Source organism: Asterias amurensis, chromosome 17 (assembly GCF_032118995.1).
Source record: "Asterias amurensis chromosome 17, ASM3211899v1".
NCBI lineage: Eukaryota > Metazoa > Echinodermata > Asteroidea > Forcipulatida > Asteriidae > Asterias > Asterias amurensis.
In genome coordinates, this window is record NC_092664.1 from 12069818 (window position 1) to 12084390 (window position 14573).

General features: G+C 39.1%; 1 protein-coding gene and 1 pseudogene across 1 annotated transcript in view; both read right to left on the reverse strand.

Moving 5' to 3' along the window:
• The window catches only part of LOC139949982 (mucin-5B-like), a 173162-nt gene that overhangs the window by 42667 nt on the left and 115922 nt on the right, over positions 1 to 14573 (reverse strand). The window lies entirely within an intron of this gene.
• LOC139950116 (perivitellin-2 31 kDa subunit-like) lies at positions 5379 to 7929 on the reverse strand (annotated as a pseudogene).

Genomic DNA, 14573 nt, shown 5'->3' on the forward strand with positions numbered 1-14573 from the left:
TGCCTAAAAATTGCGTGGTTTTCCTTCTACTGTGCGAACTAACACGGTTGGCCATTTATGGGAGTCAAAATTTTGACCCACATAAATGGCCGACGTGTTAGTCGACGAGGTAAAAGGAAAACCACGCAATTTCGAGGCATGTTTGTGCGGATCATTGTATTCTACTTTTGCAACATCTTTCTACCCATATGCATTTTATAAAAAACGGTTACAACGCTTTTCAAAGACAAACTCGACCGATCCAAGGCAACGTGTTCCTTTAAGACAGTGGACATTATTGGTAATTGTCTAAAACCAGTTTTCTCACTTGGTGTATCTCAACATATGCATAAAATAACAAACCTGCGAAAATTTGAACTCTTTGGTCGTCTAAGTTGCGAGATAAATATGAAAGAAAAAAAAACACCCTTGTCACACAAAGTTGTGTGCTTTTAGATGGTTGATTTCGAGACCTCAAATTCTAAATCTGAGGTCTCGAAATCAAATTCATGGAACATTACTTCTTTCTCGAAAACTATGTCCCTTTAGAGGGAGCTATACTATACTATCAACCTCTCCCCATTACTCGTCACCAAGTAAGGTTTTATGCAAATAATTATTTTGAGTAATTACCAATAATGTCCACTGCCTTTAAATAAGGGCACGAATTGCCCATGCATCACATTTCTGCAACTCATATCTTTTTTTTCTAAATGCCCGTATGTATATTTTGGAAAACAAGGGTAAATAATTTACAGAATTACCCAGCAGTCTGGAAACAAACGATTTCATCCAGCATTTTGTATAGAAAATACATGTATGCTAGACATGAAGACTAAAATAATGCTATTATACTGAGTAGTGAGTGGTGATTTTTGAGTAGCAACCTTTAGCGAAGATTTAGCGCGAAGATTTAGCGAAGCATTTTGCTCTGCTAAACAAGTCAAGGGAAATCGTTTACCGCGTCAAGGAACACGTTGCCTTGGATCGGACGAGTTGGTCTTTGAAAAGCGTTTGTAACCGTTTGTTATGGAATGCATATGATTAGAAACATATTTTAAAAGTGGAATATAATGATCCACACAAGTATCACTCAAAATTGCGCGGTTTTCCTTCTACCTCGTCGACAAACACGGTCGACCATTTATGGGAGTCAAGTTTTGGACTCACAAAAATGGCCGACCGTGTTAGTTCGCAAAGTAAAAGAAAAACCACGCAATTTCGAGGCAAATGTGTATGGATCATCGTATTCTACTTTTTTAACATCTTTCTAACCACTATGCATTTTATAACGAACGCTTTTCAAAGACCAACTCGACCGATCCAAGGCAACGTGTTCCTTTAAGTTTAAATACAATTGATAGCACACTAATAGCCTTATGTTTGTACTTCAGGCTCCTTTATAATTTTTTTATATGGAGATTATTTGCCGCGACAAGGGTAAAGCTACGGCATCTGGGTACGTGTCTTGACACATTTCAGCTTAAAACGAAGTGTATTTTCAATATTTGTATCAATATAACTTTTATTCCATACTTTTCTTTTGTTGGGAAACATGAAAACTGATTTCCATAAAACCGCTTTCTTAAAACTGCTTGAGTGGAACACCACCCTGCTGTAATTTTAATAATGTTGCATGAGTGGAAGACTACTCCCTAATTTTAATAATATTGCATGAGTGGAAGACTACTCCCTAATTTTAATAATGTTGCATGAGTGGAAGACTACCCCCTAATTTTAATCATAATGCATGAGTGGAAGAGTACTCCCTAATTTTAATAATATTGCATGAGTGGAAGACTACTCCCTAATTTTAATAATATTGCATGAGTGGAAGACTTCTCCCTAATTTTAATAATATTGCATGAGTGGAAGACTACTCCCTAATTTTAATAATATTGCATGAGTGGAAGACTACTCCCTAATTTTAATAATATTGCATGAGTGGAAGACTACTCCCTAATTTTAATAATATTGCATGAGTGGAAGACTACTCCCTAATTTTAATAAAATTGCATGAGTGGAAGACTACTCCCTAATTTTAATAATATTGCATGAGTGGAAGACTACCCCCTAATTTTAATAATATTGCATGAGTGGAAGACTACCCCCTAATTTTAATAATATTGCATGAGTGGAAGACTACCCCCTAATTTTAATAATATTGCATGAGTGGAAGACTACTCCCTAATTTTAATAATGTTGCATGAGTGGAAGACTACTCCCTAATTTTAATCATAATGCATGAGTGGAAGACTACTCCCTAATGTTAATAATATTGCATGAGTGGAAGACTACCCCCTAATTTTAATCATAATGCATGAGTGGAAGAGTACCCCCTAATTTTAATCATAATGCATGAGTGGAAGAGTACCCCCTAATTTTAATCATAATGCATGAGTGGAAGACTACTCCCTAATTTTAATAATATTGCATGAGTGGAAGACTGCTCCCTAATTTTAATAATATTGCATGAGTGGAAGAGTACTCCCTAATTTTAATAATATTGCATGAGTGGAAGAGTACTCCCTAATTTTAATAATATTGCATGAGTGGAAGACTGCTCCCTAATTTTAATAATATTGCATGAGTGGAAGACTACTCCCTAATTTTAATAATATTGCATGAGTGGAAGACTGCTCCCTAATTTTAATAATATTGCATGAGTGGAAGACTGCTCCCTAATTTTAATAATATTGCATGAGTGGAAGACTGCTCCCTAATTTTAATAATATTGCATGAGTGGAAGACTACTCCCTAATTTTATCAATATTGCATGAGTGGAAGACTACTCCCTGCTGTAATTTCAATAATGATGCATGTGTGAAGACTACTCCCAGCTATAATTCTGATATTTTTGTGGAAGCATGGAGGTGGACGTGAGCCGAACTTGGCTTTGAAAGTAATGTATTTCTCTTTAAAGATTTTGATGTGTAAATATTTAATGTGTGAACTGCAATATCTTACTGGCAATTCTACTATGTAAATTTTCAGATGACCTAACAATATTATGACTGGAAATCTAGACGCGCGATCATAAAAAGACACGGTTTTTAGGCCACAGTCTTAGGATTGCGCGCAAGATTTCCGTCGCGCGACCATCGCGCGACCGACTATAAACCGGCCTTTACTCAACTGGGACCAAGAATTGAACTCTGACGGCGGACCATCATTCGTCATTACTTGTCACGGGCCTCAGTAACCCCTTCCAACTCGGTTACACACTATTTTCCTCCCCCCCCCCAACCAAAAAAAAAAAAAAAAAAAAAAAGTCAGTGGACACTAATATTATTAGCATAAAACCTTTCTTGGAAACGAGTGACGGTGAGCTGTTGATAGTATAAGACATTGTCAGAAACGGCTCCCTCTGAAGTAACGTAATTTTCAAGAAAGAAGTACATTGTGTGTAATTTTCCACGAATTTGATTTCGAGGCCTCAAGCATCTGAAAGCACACAACAAGGGTGTTTTTGACATTTTTTTTTTTCTTCATTTTTTCATTATTATCTCGCAACTTCGCCACCAATTGAGCTCAAATTTTCACATGTTTGTTATTGTGTGCAAATGTTGAAAAGTGAGAAGACTGGTCTTTGACAACTACCAAAGGTGTCCAGTGTCTTTAAGAGTTCTTAAGATTCCCATAACGCAATTTATTAAGACAACAAGACTGGCGGGCGGCGGGGGTACACTATGCTACATGTAAAAATCGTTGGATTATTTTAGAATGGCGCATTTAAAAAAGTTGTTATAACCTAAAACTGCCTGAGAGTCTTTTCTTGTCTTGATTTTGTCCTGTTGGAAACAATAATAAAGACCATTTGATTTGGTTTTATCTGTATACACTGGTGTTTATTAGCATTGTATACTCGACACTTTCCCGAGTTTTGTAAGGGAAAAACCCAGACATATTACTCGAGTGGGATTCAAACACACAACCTTTGCAATTATAAATAAAAGAGAGTCTTTTACTTTTTTGTGTAATGCTTTTATTTGATGGTTTATCAGTTCAGCAAACTGTAACGGTAATTATTCATTACTTCTAATGAAGCGGGCATTACTACTAATTTGTTAATAATCTTGCGTGAAAACAAGTTATATCAAAGCACGTAGTCTCTAGAGCAGTATGTCTCGCTGGGGCCAGCAGTCTCAAGAGAACATCGCCAGTGTCGCATTATTCTCGGGGAGAGTTGGAACGCCGCTGTCATCGCGATTAACATTTAACGACTTGTGCCAGAGTCTAACCATTCATTAAGTATAAGAACAAAGTAAGAAGAATACAAAGCGAAGCATGAAAGTCGAAGCCTATTCTCAAATGAGGGAACAATATTCTTGGAAGTTTCTTAAAGTTGTAACTTCGTATATATAAGTAAGCGCGAAAAGTCAAATTGACCCCAAAACCCAATCAAATCAAGAATTAAATGTGTGTGATCTAAATGGAAGGATTTTGGAGACACAGTTGGCAGCGGATTTAAGTATGTATTCGATGAATATTTACCTAGTAAGTCTGCTGCCACCTAGCGTTCCAAAGTATCCCAAACTGAATAAAATCCACACAGCTTTATAGGTCATACGATCAAATCATAAATCTAGTGAAGAAACACGTGTATAGAGTATAAGATGAATTTAGTATAAGAGTGACCTTAGCAAATGCCAACACACGTGTGAAGTTTAAACCTTCTGGCTTGCAACTGTTCGTGTTTGCCTTTATTAAAGGAACACGTCGCCTTGGATCGGTCGAGTTGGTCTCTAAAAAGCGTTTGTAACCGTTTGTTATAAAATGTGTATGGTAAGAAAGATGTTTTAAAAGTAGAATTTAATTATACACACAAATTTGGCTCGAAATTGCGTGGTTTTCCTTTTAATTTTGCGAACTAACACGGTCGGCCATACCGGACTCCCATAAATGACCGACCGTGTTAGTCGACGAGGTAAAAGGAAAACCGTGCAATTTCGAGGCGTGTTTGTGTGGATAATTGTATTCTACTTTTACAACATCTTCCTACTCATATGCATTTTATAACAAACGGTTACAAACGCTTTTCAAAGACCAACTCGACCGATCCAAGGCAACGTGTTCCTTTAATGTGAATGACCATGTACATTATTCAATTCAATACAATTCTTATACGTTTAGTCCATACTCTTGTTGTAAAATAGTACACAATGAGAGTTGATATATTATCTTTTAAGACTACTACTAGTTTGTATGCGTTTGGCTATTACACTTACACTTATTTCAACAGATAACAACCATGTGTAATGGTTGACTTATGAGAGTGTACTTTCAATATGATCCTATTTGATGTGAACTGCAATGGAACGGACCTTGATTAATTAATTGTTACTTCAGTGGTTTTGCTGAGACATCTTACAGAACACGTGGTTCCCCCAGACTCATTTCTAATCGGTCTCTTTCACAAAAACTTCGTTTTCAGCGTTGACTCCCCAAACAGCAAGTGATAGGGATTCGACCTGCTTCAATGCCCCCGGTATGGACTGCCAACCCGTACCTGTCGGTGTACCGGCAGATACTCCTTGACGATAGAAGATGACATCGTCAGAATTAACTCCGTAGATGTTATCAGAAGAACTGATGTACTTCAGCACACGTCCAGGTACCGTTACCCAGCCATCACTATCGGTATCCGAGTCAGGATCACCGAAAGTTCCTAACCCGTAAAAAACGTGGCCATTGGTTGAGAGGGCCCATAAACCCCCACTACCCAACGAGATCTGCCCCACTCCAGAACCGACCATACGCCATTCATCGCCATAAGGCCGACAGTTGCTGGCCCCAATGCGATGGTAATAATAACCGTTGGTCTTGACACCCCAAACATGCCCCTTCGGACTGACACTGATGTGCTTGAAGTAGTGCTCACCAGGTACTGCAACCCAATCCGTTCCCTCCGGTGTGCAAGCAGTTATGCCATATCGGAAGTAAAGAGCCCCGTACTGGTTAAAACCCCATACTGCATCACGCCCAACATCAACTTGACTCAACCCCCCCCAACTAATGGATATTGGTCTGATACACCAACTTTCACCCATGAGTCGTCTGCATTCGTTTCGTTGTCGTAGCTTCCCACCTTATAGTAAATGTCGTAGTTACTATCGACACCCCACACGCCAGCCGGACCGACCGAAACGTGCTTCAGCGACCTACTATCAATGCTTCTCCAATCGCCCCCATTGCAGGTGTTGAGACGTTCAGCGGAACTTGGGACGGCTCCCTGCATGACCATCATCACCATCACCAAGCCAGTCAATATAAAAACATTAAAACACCTGAAATAATTGAATCATTGATACAAAATTTGTTCAAGAAGTACTTAAAGCGAATTTGTTATTTACGTGAACGCTATTTGAACTTGTTTATAACGTGTTCAAATTTAAATGTAATACTTTGATATCAATATTGTAAAATTCTGAAATTTTCGTAATTTTATCGTTTAAAAGAACTAGGCCTCAAACTCAAAGTTTTGAAAAACTATAGAAACCCTTGTGGCGTGCATTTCGAGGGATTGGGCGTGTGATAATTCGAACGCATGCTGGGGATCCTCAAATCAAGACAGGAATGGTGATCGTTGTTCGGGTGTAAGGAGAGCAATACAAACTTGGCTAACACGCTAATCACACACACATTGTCCACGAAATTCCTCATGAGACCCCATGAGACAATGTCTGTCAGTAAAATAATGGTGGTCCACAAACTGGAAACGAGATTATTAGTGACTTTTTTGGAAAAAAAAAACCCAAAAACAAAAACAGGTATGTGGTTTATTTTGTCCCTCCCTTTCTCTCCTTTTTGCCTTTCCGGACAGAAAGGGGGTGCACCCCATGACCCCTGGATCCGCGTCTGGAGTCATTTCAGACGTACATTATGTGCAGTAGTTACACACAATAACATGTAAATAAAACGCTACATATTATTGTGCACAACACACCATGATTCACTGCAGACGGTTGAAAGTGCAAGCTGACGCTACATCACTTTGGACCAATCAACACATCTGGAAAGCTTACGTCATTGTACGTTTATCCAATGACATCTTTTGACGTGGTAGACCAGTGTCTGAGAGACAGGGGACCAGTCTACGTGATTACCGTCCAATGCTAGCTTACATGTTATGGTACCCGTTAAAATAAAACTTACCAACTTAGCAATCGTGTCATAGTTGAGCAACGTAGACTACCTCACGGTTCAAAGGGAATTTATGACCAAAGTGACGGGGTCCTGTTGTTTAGTCTGAGTACACCTGTGTGAAATAGAAAACAAGAGTTCCGGAAAAATAATATATTATATTTCATATTTTATAGACTAACATGAATGTATGGGTTGAAATGCACTGGTAGAATACGTTAAAAGGTAATTTAATATCGTACATCAATGATTGTGTTCCGAGGTTTTGCGAAGTTAAAATAGCCTGAATGATCTGACGTCACACTTCGGGGATCGTGAATGTAGTACCCCAGAGATTGAGCCTTCGTCAATCCATCCCCATTCATAACTACCTTTCACCTATATTCATTTCGCGTGTCAATATTTTCTCCATGTGAAAGGTATCTAGCATAAAACGCTACCTAAGCGAACATGACGTTAACGTGAGCTGCACTGAAGTTGCCTTGCAAAGCAACTGGCCCTAAACTCCATTCAGTGGCTTTACTGAATGACAGACAATCTGTCCAGTGCACATTGCATGCATTTAGGAACCTTTAGATTTGGATGAACGCGGGCTTCGCTCACGTTATAACGCTTGTCTTTTTTTCTTTAGTGACATGTTGGTGCCGCGTGCGCCTTGATAAAGGCTACGTTCACGTCGACCAGTCGGTTGTGATTTTTTAGAACGAACGTCTGAACCATGGGTTTGGGGTCCTCGACTTGTGCAGACAAAATTGGTGACGACTTGACGCATGCGCAAAGCCTCTTCAAGACGTAGTCGCGTGCCATGCCAGTCGACGTCTTGGATGCGAAATCTAAAGCTGCATGTTGTCTGCAAGTCGTGTCGTACGAGGCGCCAAGTGTAAACTTAGTATTTAATGCAATTATGTACAAACAATCCTTTACATAACATAATTCATTATTTATCCACTATAATTTTACTTTTATTTACAAATTACCAATTTTACAACACACAATTTTATGTATTTAATTGAAAGAAAGCTCTCAATATATATTTGGTTTGCGGTAACACCATGTGTGTATCTACTTGCAAGGTAGAGTTTGTTCTTAGAGAACTGTCTTGCTTTATTCTACGACCGCGGAGTAGATTGTTCGGTGTTCGGGAGACTTTTCAATTCTGAAAAGAACTTCCCTGCTTATTAACTATTACCCGGGCGGATGGTAGAAATAGGCTGCGACTACTACTTTAGCTTATATAGGATCGTAATTAACTGTACTACCGCGGAGTCAGTTCTTGAAATGGTCTCTCTGCATTGCCCTGCAACGGCTGCATTACACTGCAACATGTTATCTTTAAAGGCAGTGGACACTATTGGTAATTACTCGAAACAATTATTAGCATAAAAAACGTACTTGGTAACGACTAATGGGGAGAGGTTGATAGTATAAAGCATTGTGAGAAACGGCTCCCTCTGAAGTGACGTAGTTTTCGAGAAAGAAGTAATTTTCCACGAATTTGATTTTCAGACCTCAGCTTAAGAGTTTTTAGAGGTCTCGAAATCAAGCATCTGAAAGTACACAACTTGTGTGACAAGGGTGCGACAAGGGTTATTTCTCTTTCATTATTATCTCGCAACTTGACGACCAATTGAGCTCAAATTTTCACAGATTTGTTATTTTATGCATACGTTGAGATACACCATCTGTGAAGACTAGTCTTTGACAATTACCAATAGTGTCCAGTGTCTTAAGTAACGTAGTTGAGAAAGAGGTAGATTCTCACTCAAATAATAAAGTACTTCAGGCCTGAAGCCTTTTATTAAGCATCTAAAGCACATAAATAATTTGGTGCAACAAGGGTGTTTTTTCTTATTTTCTTTCTTTGTTCGTTTGCAATTTCGATGACCAACTGAGTCCAAATATACACATATTTGTTAAATAATGTTTTTATCAACATATTCAACATATTAAACTGAGTCTTTGACCATCGGTTCTTTTCAGAACCAACACTGCTCAAAAAGAGTTTTTCATAATTGATGTTGTTCCACAAACTTTTGCATACAATTTGCACAGCAGCTTGTTGTTGTAGACCTCTCCAGTTGTGCAAATCAATGCACTCTATGTTTAGTTGAAGGTTGACATCATACTAGCTATAAAAGAACTCCTTAAATCATAATAGAGTAGACTGCTATAAGTATTCCAATTGTCTCAACATGAAATGGAATGACGGTTGCAAAACCACAAAGTCATGAAATAAAAAAAATAAAAATATTTGAAAAAAAAAACCAGAAAAAAACTTAATTTGGATAACAAACTACTCACCGCTATTGACAATGGTCGGACGTTTTTACATCAGCAGATTCCAACTACTCGTAGGCCTAGCTCTATGGTGTTAGCTAGAATGGTAGCTCAAGTCAGAATGCCGATCCTATGTGCAAGAAAGCTCTATATAAACACCCCTCTCTCGGTCGTTAATAATGTTTGCATGAATCCACACCAACCGATTTCAGCCAATCACGCGCAATATTTGGTATGACGTCGACAACTTTATGCATACGTATACCTTGCATGGACCACTTTGATTGGCCCTCTGGCCCTGCACGTGCGTCCAATTCGAACATGGCCTAAGCTTTCTATCTGTGTGTTTTGATTGATCTGAGCGAGATGATGTTTGTCATAGCTGCACACAAATCACCTCGGACCAATCAAAACACAGATATGGAAAGCTCATGTCACTGCACGTTTATCCAATGAAATCATTATCTCCAATTAATTCACTGGTTCTGAAAAACAAGTAGGCATACCTGTCTGTATCCTTAGGGATATAGACAGGGTACCAGTCTATAGAGATTGAAGTTCAGCGTCAAACATTATTTGCCATTTGAAAGCTCTTACAATCAACATATAGGGTGCGTTCGTTTAGCTTCCCATGGTCATCCCCGGTCCTGCCCCGGTGCGTTCGAATAGCTTTTGACGTCATTCCAGGGGCTCACCCGGGTCAGCCCCGGTCCTGCCCCGGTGCGTTCGAATAGCTTTTGACGTCATTCCAGGGGCTCACCCGGGTCAGCCCCCAGTGCCCTGCTTGTGGAGTGGGTCATTTGGGGGCTGGCCCCAGGTAAACGCAGTCACTACGAGAGCGGTGAGTGGTCGTTCGTTTAGCTTTTATCAGGGGCTCACCCGAGTGAGCACCGCGGGGTAGACCCAAGGAAGCTAAACGAACACACCCATTATTGTGTTTTTGCATTTGTGTGCGGAAATTCTGTCCCCTTGTGATTCTGTCGCCCACACCGCTTTGTATGTAAAGCTGGTGGAAAGTTGGCATTCGATTAGCTCATGTCATGTCTACACTCAACTGTAGATTCGTAACGAATGAATATACACCTATACGCAGTCGATTCGTTACAAGCACTATAAAGCATAATGCCTATTATTTTGCAAAAATAGTTATAAAATATGGACCAACCATCGTTTGCCAATACACGAAAATAATTACAAAGACTAATACTAATCAGTGTTTTTACTGTTTTTGATGAATCAAATTAATTGAAACTGTTACATAATCAATGTGGGAAATAGTTGAAGTCAGCGAATGAACGAGAAAGTGTAGATTCGTGGATGTACTAGCCTTTTGACTCGTACATTCTATCCACGAATCTACACTTTCCCGTCCATTCACCTTAAACATAAGGTGCAAATAATGTAAACCAGCGTACTGCAGCGCTCCACCATAGCTGTATTAGGCCGGCCATCCATTGAAAATTCTCTTGATGAGGTTATTTGATTTGTAGGATTTGAAACTTTGCCTGGTTTAGCTCTTCCTATCGGAGTGCTTATCATTGTGTTAAACAGCTACCTGAGCGGAATGATTTTCAACGGAAATGGTATTTAAACTTGTTTATAATCCACTTGTTCACCATTTTAATGTAATTTTGATATGTGTACACTTCTGAATGTTTCGTAATTGTCGATTAAAAAATCAGGCCACAACCGAAAGGTTTTGCAAAACTAAAAACACTTCTGCCGTTGAGAGAGCGCGCGTCAAAGGACAATGCCGCTGACGTCATCTCTGGGAGCTTGCTTTGTTATACCTCCACGCTGCAACGTCTCAATACAGAAGTGACAGCATCGGCATGAACGTTATTGGGACTGTACTGGGTGAGTTATGGCAATTGTACTGGGCCGATGAATTTCAAATGTGCAAATAATATTGATATGAGCCAACACTCGACAACCAGTGACTGACCAATACAGCACACAGTACTATTACGGTTTATAACACCCCTTGCAAATATTCTGCCTGCTCATTGGTTTAGAGCGCGTCACATGACATGTCTTAGTTTTGCTAGACGACGGCCGTCGGTTTGCCATGCGCTAGTCCGAAGACTAGCACATGGCGCCGTGCGCTAGTCCGACAGACTAGCACACGGCGTGCAGTACCCAGCGTCCGTTGCGTGTGCGAGTATGACAAATTAATAGTCTGTAACCATTTCGGATTGCACGACTCTACATGCAACACAGTAAGTAAAAGTGTTTGCAATCTGTATTCGCGTCGTCAGTGGATTGTAGCATTCAGGTCTGTAACTTAATAATAATAGTACAGTATTTAGAAATGTTTGGGGTGTTATAAAACAAATATTGACTGCTTTTACTCGTGCAATGGTTAAAAACTATGACTCCCTCGGTGATCCCCGGAGCGTTTTATTTTCCCTCGGCTTCGCCTCGGGAAAATAGAACGCTACGGGGATCACCTCGGGAGTCATAGTTTTAACCATAGCACTCGACGCAGTCAATATTTGTATAATACTCGCCATGTATCGGGTCAATACAGGGCCCAATTTCATGGCTCTGCTTACCGTAAGCACAGAATCGGCGCTTGCGGAAGCAGGATATTCTGTGCTTACGGCAATCGTATTTTACGGGTTAGCAGCGAATTTTGGCTTCTGCGCGTGCGTACTTCACGTTACTAGGCATTCTACGCTTAGAAGGCTAGCGCAGAAATTCGGCGCTTGCACGTAAGCGGGGAATCGCGATCGTAAGCGCAGAATTCGGCGGTAAGCAGAGCCATGAAATTGGGCCCAGATGTTTGCTGGCTTACACTGCAAGTAACTGTTTGTAAGCAAAAAAAAAAAAAAAACAATTTTGTAAAATTCTTTAAACTTGTGCGATGTCGAGTGTCGCCACCGTACCGGGATAAAAACAATAGCTTGCTGCGATACAAATGCAAAACATGTATAATCTAAATTAAACTTATCTGAAATGACTTTGCAATAAAAAATATATCAAAAAATTACAATAAAGTGAAGTGAAGTGTAATGAAGAATACAGGAGTAATGAATAAATTAATTTTAAACAAAAAATTAGAAATTCTGTGCAAAAACACAATAAAATATTAATGAAGGTAAACATTTTAGCACCAAATAAAAGTAAATTAATAGTAATCGGTTTCTTAAAATGTCGGCACCGTCAGGTGAAATAACTTGCATGTTAATCCTTTTTAAATATCAAGTCGGTTTAGTAATTTGCTTCTTTTCTTCTTGTTTATTCTAGCTCCAAGCATTTATTTGAATATATCGTGCGAAACTGCAACTATCGTATATCAAAATACAAATCTGCTAAATAACAAAAGATATTTGAAAGCGAATGAAAAATGTATGTTTATGTTAAAACTACATGTTCATGTTTGTTGCGTTTGAGAAAGATTCTGCAATGATCGACACGTCAGGTCATCAAACATTTTGTGCATACCAATCTCTCTCTCTAGTCGACCGAGGTCGAAATCATGTTGAGGCTCGCCCATCCCTGTCTATCTCTCATTAGGTTTGGAAGATCAGCTGGAAGCACCCATGTCCCTAACAACTACTTCTGTATAGCTAATCCTTTGTCTACCCCTGTTTCTCCTTCCATGTTTCGGTGACCAGGTGATGAGCTGAGAGACAGGTTATTTTGTATGAATGCCCTGCTAATCTCAGACGAAGGTGTTGTATTTTGGTGGATGAGTTTTGGTTCTTTACAGTTCCGTATTAATTTTGTCATGCATACCAATATTGGTCATTTGATTGGTGAATTGTTTGCAACAGCTATAGAGTTCTATTTTATTTTATAAATACGTTGTAACGCTAATGAGGATGATGAAAAACTTACGAGCTAAAGTGCTAGTTGAAATTTCGGCTGATAATGGACATTTCGTCAGCCTTTTCAAGAAGAAGCACCCTACGTGCTAAAGGATTTTTTATTTATTTTTTTTTTTTTCTGATAATGCATTAAGACCTATATACTGTACAACTTCATGAAGTTTCAAAGCTCAGAAAGCTTAACTTTGTTAATTAAAGCCAGTGGAAACTATTGGTAATTGTCACAGACCCGTAAGAAAAAACATTGTCACACGAAGTTGTGTGCTTTCAGATGCTTGATTTCGGGACCTCAAATTCTAATCTTGAGGTCTCGAAATCAAACTCGTGGAAATACTTCTTTCTCGAAAACTACTCCACTTCAGAGGGAGCCGTTTCTCACAATGTTTTATACTACCAACCTCTCCCAATTACTCGTTGCCAAGTAAGGTTTTATGCTAATAATTATTTTGAGTAATTACCAATAGTGTACACTGCCTTTTAAACTAATGAGTGTTTTAAACTTTTGCATGATTTTGTATTTTTTTTTTTTTTTTTCACGAAGTAGGACTTAACCTCTGTTTTACCATTGTCATGTACGGCATGCACTCGAGTCAAAGTGAGGTAAACAAAAAGTGAGGTAAAGTACCACGCAATTTGTACGAGCGAGCGCGCGCGCTGACCTAGTTTCATAGTAAGGAAACACAAATTGCTGTGTTGTAAGCAATATGGAAACGCACAAAGACCGGTTTCGTAGCCCTGCCTTTAATGTAAACTGTACTGGGACTAAATGCCAATGTGCAAAGAGTATTGGGCCAACCTTCTGCCACCAGTGGGCCATACCTGGCCAAATAACGGGCCAATTCTGGACCAAAAATGACATACTGTAATGGCCCAAAACAGAAGTGCCAGCATCAGCATGAACGTTATTGGGCCTGTAGGCCTACTGGGTGAGTGGCAACTGTACTGGACTGACTAAATTCCAATGTGCAAATGTAAATGAGCCAACCTTCGATCAGTTACAGCCAATACAAAACACAGTACTTATACAGTACTCTCCATGTATCGGGCCAATACAGTATGTTTGATGGGTAATACTGCCAGCAACTGTTTGTTAGCAATTAAGAAAACAAAACAATTCTGTATAATTCTTTTAACTTGGTGCGATAGGGAGTGTTGCCAACGTATCGGAATGAAAAACAAATAAGTTAATACAATAAAAATGCAAAACATAAATATATAAAATAAATTAAACTCATCTGAAATTACTTTGCAATAAAAAAGTAAATTACAATTATGTTTAGTTGTCCATGAAAAAAATAAAAAATAAATAAATGAAGAATACAGCAGTAATGAATACATTAA